This window comes from Mus pahari, chromosome 8 (assembly GCF_900095145.1).
Source record: "Mus pahari chromosome 8, PAHARI_EIJ_v1.1, whole genome shotgun sequence".
Taxonomy (NCBI): Eukaryota; Metazoa; Chordata; class Mammalia; order Rodentia; family Muridae; genus Mus; species Mus pahari.
Genome location: NC_034597.1, coordinates 444,373 through 451,746, shown reverse-complemented (window position 1 = coordinate 451,746; position 7,374 = coordinate 444,373).

Genomic DNA, 7,374 nt, shown 5'->3' with positions numbered 1-7,374 from the left:
CCCTCTGGCTTGTGTTGTGTTTTATTTTGATACTTCCACCCCACCTAAATTTTTCATTACAAATGACACAGTCACTCCAGTAATGCTTCTCATTTATAAAAAGAAAATGGAGGAATTGTGGGATGTAAAACCATGCCAGGAAGTTTGGTAAGGCAGAGCAGGTCAAGACCCAGAGACTTGGGGGGCTCCCAGCTCCCTGCCAGACTCCTGACTTAGAACGCATGCCATGTGTCTCACATGAAAGAGATGTGACTGCCGGGCAGTGGTGGCACATGCCTTTAATCCCAGCACTTGGGAGGCAGAGACAGGTGGATTTCTGAATTCAAGGCCAGCCTGGTCTACAGAGTGAGTTACAGGACAGCCAGGGTTATACAGAGAAACCCTGTCTTGGGGGTGGGGGAGAGATGTGATCACAGGTCACATAGGCTCAAGAAAGAGTTCTCCATGTTAATAAGGTATATAGAGGCTCAGAAGGCTTAGCCCATAAGCTTCCCTTCCCAGACATTCCTCCCTGCAAAGGGTATTTAATCTCAGGTCCACCCTTAGAAGTGGGATATGGTTTTACACATCCATTTTCTGTTGTGATAATAAACTGTTTAGAACCATAGACTGTCTCTTTTCACCGAGATCAGCTGTGAGGAGCCAAGAAGGCCTTTGCCTACAGAGCTGCAACCTTATCTCCCATAGAAAGCCTGTCTGCACTCCTAGCCAAGCCTGCCTCCTTCAAACTGAGGCCAATCACCCTGATGGGACAATCAGAACTCCTTCCCCCCATCCCCACAGTCCCTGGCTGCCCTGGCTAGACACTGTCCCAAGCCCTTGGGCCCAACTCCGACCTCTGCTCTTTTGAGACTCCCAGTGGTGCCTGGATGTCCAAGAATCTGAGAAACCCATGGCCCATATATTTCAAAATGTTTAAGTGTTCTATGATGATCAAAGTTTATGTAAGTTATTACCGGAAGATCCAGCAATACCTCTTCTGGGTATAAACCCAGAAGATATTCTAACTGGTAATAAGGACACATGGTCTACTATGTTCATAGCTGCCCTATTTATAATAGCCAGAAGCTGGAAAGAACCCAGATGTTTCTCAACAGAGGAATGGATACAGAAAATGTGGTACATTTACACAATGGAGTACTACTCAGCTATTAAAAACAATGAATTTATGAAATTCTTAGGCAAATGGATGTATCTGGAGGATATCATCCTGAGTGAGGTAACCCAATCACAAAAGAACTTACTTGATATGCACTCACTGATGAGTGGATCTTAGCCCAGAAACCTAGAATACCCAAAATGCAATCTCCAAAACACAAGAAAATCAAGAAGGAAGACCAACATGTGGGTACTTCATCCCTCCACAAAATAGGGAAGAAAATGCCCATGAAAGAAGTTGCAGAGACAAAGTTTGGAGCTAAGATGAAAGGATGGACCATCCAGAGACTGCCCCACCCAGGGGTCCATCCCATAATCAGCCAACAAACGCAGACACTATTGCATATATCAGCAAGATTTTGCTGAAAGGACCCTGATATAGCTATCTCTTGTGAGGCTATGCCAATGCCTGGCAAATATAGAAGTGAATGTCCACAGTCATGTATAAGATAGAACACAGGGCCCCCAATGGAGGAGCTAGAGAAATTACCCAAGAAGCTGAAGGGCTCTGCAACCCTATAGGTGGAACAACAATATGAACTAATCAGTACCCACAGAGCTCGTGTCTCTAGCTGCATATGTAGCAGAAGATGGCCCATTCGGCCATCATTGGGAAGAGAGGCCCCTTGGTCTTACAAACTTTATATGCCCCTTACATGGGAAGGCCAGGGCCAAGAAGTGGGAGTGAGTGGGTAGGGGAGCAGGGCGGGGGGGGGAGGGTCATTCAGGATAGCATTTGAAATGTAAATGAAGAAATATCTAATAAAATAAATTTTAAAAGAATAATTAAAAAAAAGAAAACTGGCATTGGATTTTTATGCATGTAAATTATGTTATTTACTTCAAATATAGAAGCAAATAAACCCTTTGCAAAAAAAAAAAAAGTTTATGTAATGCTTTTGAAGCATGCTATGTGGGGCAACCTGAATCTAGGTTCCAAGGCTATGCTCCCTCACGTCTGGGTCAGAATAACTCTTTCCCTTTGCATGGAGAGCTGGTTTGCATCCACAGCCACAGCTGAGGGCACAGATGGACTAAAATGGGAGAGGCCAGGCATGTTCTTTCCCCTTCTCCTGAGAAAGAGACACCACACATCCGCACTCAGCCATCATCAGAAATGCAGACCTGTGCACTCTGACCTGCTCCACCCAAGTTCTCAGACCTGCACTGAGTCTCAAGGTCTCTGGCTCTCTCATTTGCCTGTAGCTTATAGGTGGCTTCTCTCAGCCTTCACAATCTCCTTCATACATCTGCACCTATACCTACCTTTACATTTCTTTATCTATACGTGTTAGTGCTCTGTTTCTCTGGAGACTTTCAGTAAGACAGACACTTACCCAATAGCTTTCTGCACCAGTGGAACTGTTTTCTGATGGGGTAGGTTTCCCACTCAACAACATTTTACCTAGAAAGCTTATCATAATGAGTGGATGGTGGGGGAGACTGTACGTGTGTGTTTTGAGATGAGGTCTGTTGACAGCTGGGGTTACAGATATATATCATCATACCCAGCATTCAAAATCACCTTAAAAACCAAAACTAAAGGATAAAAACTGTAAGTGCCTATGGAAATATTGGAAAGGAATACATCAAAAGTATGAAATATGTTTTGTTCTAAGTAGGATTTATTATGTCATCCTTATTTTTAAAGTTTGTATTATGCATCTTACTTAACTATTCCTGGATATTTTCTGCATATGAAATAGACAGATGTTAAGGAGATAGATAGATATTAGAGTTTATACATATATAAAATATATGCAACAGAATTGTTAGAGAAGGGCTGGTGAGATGGCTCAGTGGGTAAGAGCACCCGACTGCTCTTCCGAAGGTCCGGAGTTCAAATCCCAGCAACCACATGGTGGCTCATAACCATCTGTAATGAGATCTGACGCCCTCTTCTGGAGTGTCTGAAGACAGCTACAGTGTACTTACATATAATAAATAAATAAATAAATCTTAAAAAAAGAAAATCATAAAAAAAAAAAAAAAGAATTGTTAGAGAAATGGCAACTCCAAACCACAAGACATCACTTCATATAAGATAATATTTAACTCACACAATAGCAAGAATAGAGAGACTGTAGAGAAAAATGTTCACTTCTGGTGGAGTATGTAAGTGCTGTGGAATGTCGTGTGAGGAAGTACTGAAAACAAAACCCTGTACATAGATAGAGTCACCATATAATATAGTAATTTCACCTCTGAGTCTATATCGTTGAAAGAATGGACAGCAGGGGCTAGGACGTAGCTCAGTGGCAGAGTGCTTGCCTAGCATGCACAAAGCCCCAAGTTCAATCCCCTAGCAACACATACTGAAAGCCAGGACTCAGGTAGGCATTTGTATACCAATGCTCACAGTGTCAGTGTCCACAAAACCCAGATGCTCACAGTAGATGAGTGAGACAAACATACTGTGGATGGGCTGGAGAGATGGCTCAGGAGTTAACAGTACTGACTGCTCTTCTAGAGGTCCTGAGTTCAATCCCAGCAACCACATTAGTGGCTCATCTTTAATGGGATCTGATGCCCTCTTCTGGTGTGTCTGACTATATGAAATAAATAAATCTTTAAAGAAAAATTATTTAAAAAAAAAACATACAGTGGATATTACTTAGCCACAGAAAGGACAGACACTGAATCAAGATAGGTACAACAGGACAACATGTAATGTCATACTCACTGAATCAAGATAGCTACAACAGGACAATGCTTGGACATGATAATTTTATCTGGTGCCTAAAAGACTCAAATTTAGAGACAGAAGGTAGAACTGAGCCTTGCAGGGGATGGGAGAGAGCAAGAGATACTGTTCATGGTTGAAGAGATGCTTGGTGGGGATGCTTAAAGAGTGTGGGCGTGGGCTAGAGAGGTGGCTCAGTGGTTAAGAGCACATCCTGGTCTTGCAGAGGAGCCAGGTTCAGGTCCCAGCACCCACATGGCAGTCTAATCTGTCACCAGTTCCAGGAGACCCAGTGTCCACTTCTGATTTCCATGAACTGTTGCACACATGTGGTCCATATGTATATACCCAGTCATACCCTCATTCACTTAAAATAAATGAATAAATAAGAATAAGGATGTGAATAGTATTAATACCACTAAACTCAAAAATGGTGAATTTTAAGTCTTAATATTTTGTACACAGATTTAAAAAACACAATCTAATTAGAATATGCCAGAAAACTTTGTCAAAGATGAAAGAAAGCATGTCACCAAAGAGGATGATACTTCATCAAAGATGTAATGTTAAGTAGGCTCATGAAAGACCATTATCATCATGAACCATTAGAGAAAAACAATTAAGATATGAGGAATACCACTACATATCTATTAGAACACACACATGCCCAACCAGGTGTACTATACACACATGTAATCCTAGCACACAAGAGTTCAGGAAAGAGGATTAAAGTTTGGGACCACTGTGGGCTGTGGGTATAGCAAAACCCTGTTTCAAACCCAAAGGACTGATGATGTCACTACATATTGCCAAAGACCTAAGGCAACTAGACCTGTATCTCATTTATTGTGGAGGTGAAGTAAAATGGCATGGGCAGGCTTCAAAAGCAGCCTGGCAGTTTCTGAAACATGAACGATGCACCGACCACACAGCCACAGTCCTGGGTATTTCCTTGGGGAAATGAGAACTTACATTCACATGTGGACTTGATGTCCTTAATAGCTTTATTGCTAAGAATGGGAAACTGGATACAACCCAGATGTCCACTGAAGAATGAGTGAGCCAGCTGATTTAATCATGACGATTATGTAACAGACAGAAATGTGGCACACACTAATTTGCATTGCTTTGAAGATGAGAACCAGTCTCAGAGGGTTACATATTGTATGATTTCATTCATATAACGTGTGTGTGTGTGTGTGTGTGTGTGTGTGTGTTTTGCTGGCTAATCCAGGTCCTCATATATGCTAAATAAATGTTCTACTGATGAACCCTATGCCCAGAATATAAAAGAATGAAGAACTACAGTCATTTGAAACATATGAGCAGGTGTTGGGAGTTGAAAACCATGAGGTAACAAGGGGACATTTCTTTGTGGTTATGAAATAATTCTGTACTGGATTGGTGGTTACATGAATCTGTGTAAGAGACAATGCACACACATACATATACAAGCACACTCATATGGTTAGGATATATAAATACATAAAATAATGCACATAGCTGGTATGTGAGAGGGCTGCCCGCGGCCACACTCGAACCGGGTCCGTCCTGAAAGGCAGGCTAGGGCTGTGAAGGGAAAAGACGGCGAGGAAGAAAATGGGGCTAGACCGGGCGGTGGTGGTGCACGCCTTTAATCCCAGCACTTGGGAGGCAGAGGCAGGTGGATTTCTGAGTTCAAGGCTAGCCTGGTCTACAGAGTGAGTTCCAGGACAGCCAGGGCTACACAGAGAAACCCTGTCTCGGAAAAACAAAAAAAAAATGTGGCTAAGACAAAAAGTGTTCTGATCAAAGCCCCACAAGTTTAATAAAGTTCAGAGTTTATAAAGAGGGGAAAAAACCCATGCCCCACCACCAGGTTATTGGGGCCTCTCGTACAGGTGAGAGCCTGTAGGCGGATCTTGAGAATGTTGTCTCTAGAACAAGTCTTCTCAGCAGGCAGTGGCGACTGCTTTGAAAGGCGACTGTTTTGAAGAACACTGGCAGGTGCAAACAATACAGCCCGCTTGGCGGGTCAGAAGGGACCACCCCAGGTGGTCCTGTGCTAAGGGCTGCAGAGGTCTGCAAAAGCCTGCTTCGAGTTGTGTGGTGGCACACAACTTTAATTTCAGAATCTGAGGTCCAAAAGCAGGAGGAATTTTGTGCATTGGAGGCTAGCCTGGTCTACAGGTAGAACTACATATTGCGACCCTGCCAAAAAAGAAGGGGAGGAGGAGGAAAGAAAAAAGAAAAATAGCAGCTGTACTTGTGTGACGGTCCAAATCTGTGATCCCAGCAATCTAACACTCAGGAGACTGAGGCAAGAGGACAGATGAACGTTTGAGGGCACCCTGGTCTATGCAGTGAGTTCAAGGCAAGTCTGGGCTGCGTACAGAATGAGACTCCTCTTTAATCCCCAACTGCACACAAGGTTGGCCAAACCCATAGAGAAAGAACCTTGGATAAAGAAATTTTCAAAAACAGAGAAAAGACCCCAAGCATTTGAGGCCAAGTGTTTCTTCTTACTCTGCAAAGATGTGATTTTGGCCAATGTCTGCTTCTCAGAGCCTTTCCATACAATCTGGCAAGCACATGAAGGAAGGCTCCTTTTCAGAACTTAGGACTTTAAAGCTCAGTATTTTTGTTTTTTTAAAATAGGAATTTTGTTCAGCCTTTCTAAGTTGGCCAGTTTGAAAGGAAAGCAACTCTACCAATTAGTTTGTACCTAAATGACCACGATCGTTATTTAAAAGAAAACTCTCTGAGGCCCATGAAACCCAATGCCATCCTCAACTAACTCAACTGACTTGGGGGTCACTGACAATTTTTTTGTGAATATAAGGCCCAAGAACACATCTAGTTTCTAGGTTCTATTCACCTTGATGTCTCCTTTGGTTTTGTAATTCAGATCCCAAATGCTGGGCGGAAGACAATTAAATCATATTTTTACTATGAACAGGACTGTCCTAATTTGTTTTCTGCTCCTGTGATAAAATGACCAAAACCAACCTGGGAGAGGAAAAGGTTCATTTGACTTATGCTTCCATGTCACAGTGTGTCACTGAGGAAAGTTGGAGCAGAGGCAGGAACCTCACCATGAACACTGCTTATGGGCTTGCTTTCATGGTTTGCTCCGATTGTTTTCCTATACTAGTCCAGGGACTGGCACAGCCTACAATGGGCTGGACCCTCCCACATCAGTCCAGAAAAATCACACCACAGACACGCCCACAGGCCAGTCTGATGGGCAAATCCTCAACTGTGGTTCCCTCTTCCTCTAGGTGACTTTAGTTTGTGTCAAATTGACAAAAACTAAACTACTACAGAGGAAAAAAAGAGTCTATGGGGACTAACACAGGAATTGATCTTAAAACTGTGCCTTATTCAGAGCTGGGAATAAGAGAAACTTGAGTTAAAAGATTCTAGAAATCTGGATTATATTTCACCTCTACCAGCAGATTCTATAAGACATCGTGCAGGATGGTGTGTGTGTGTGTGTGTGTGTGTGTGTGTGTGTGTGTGTGTGTGAGTCACTCTGGAGCTCAGGCTTGCCT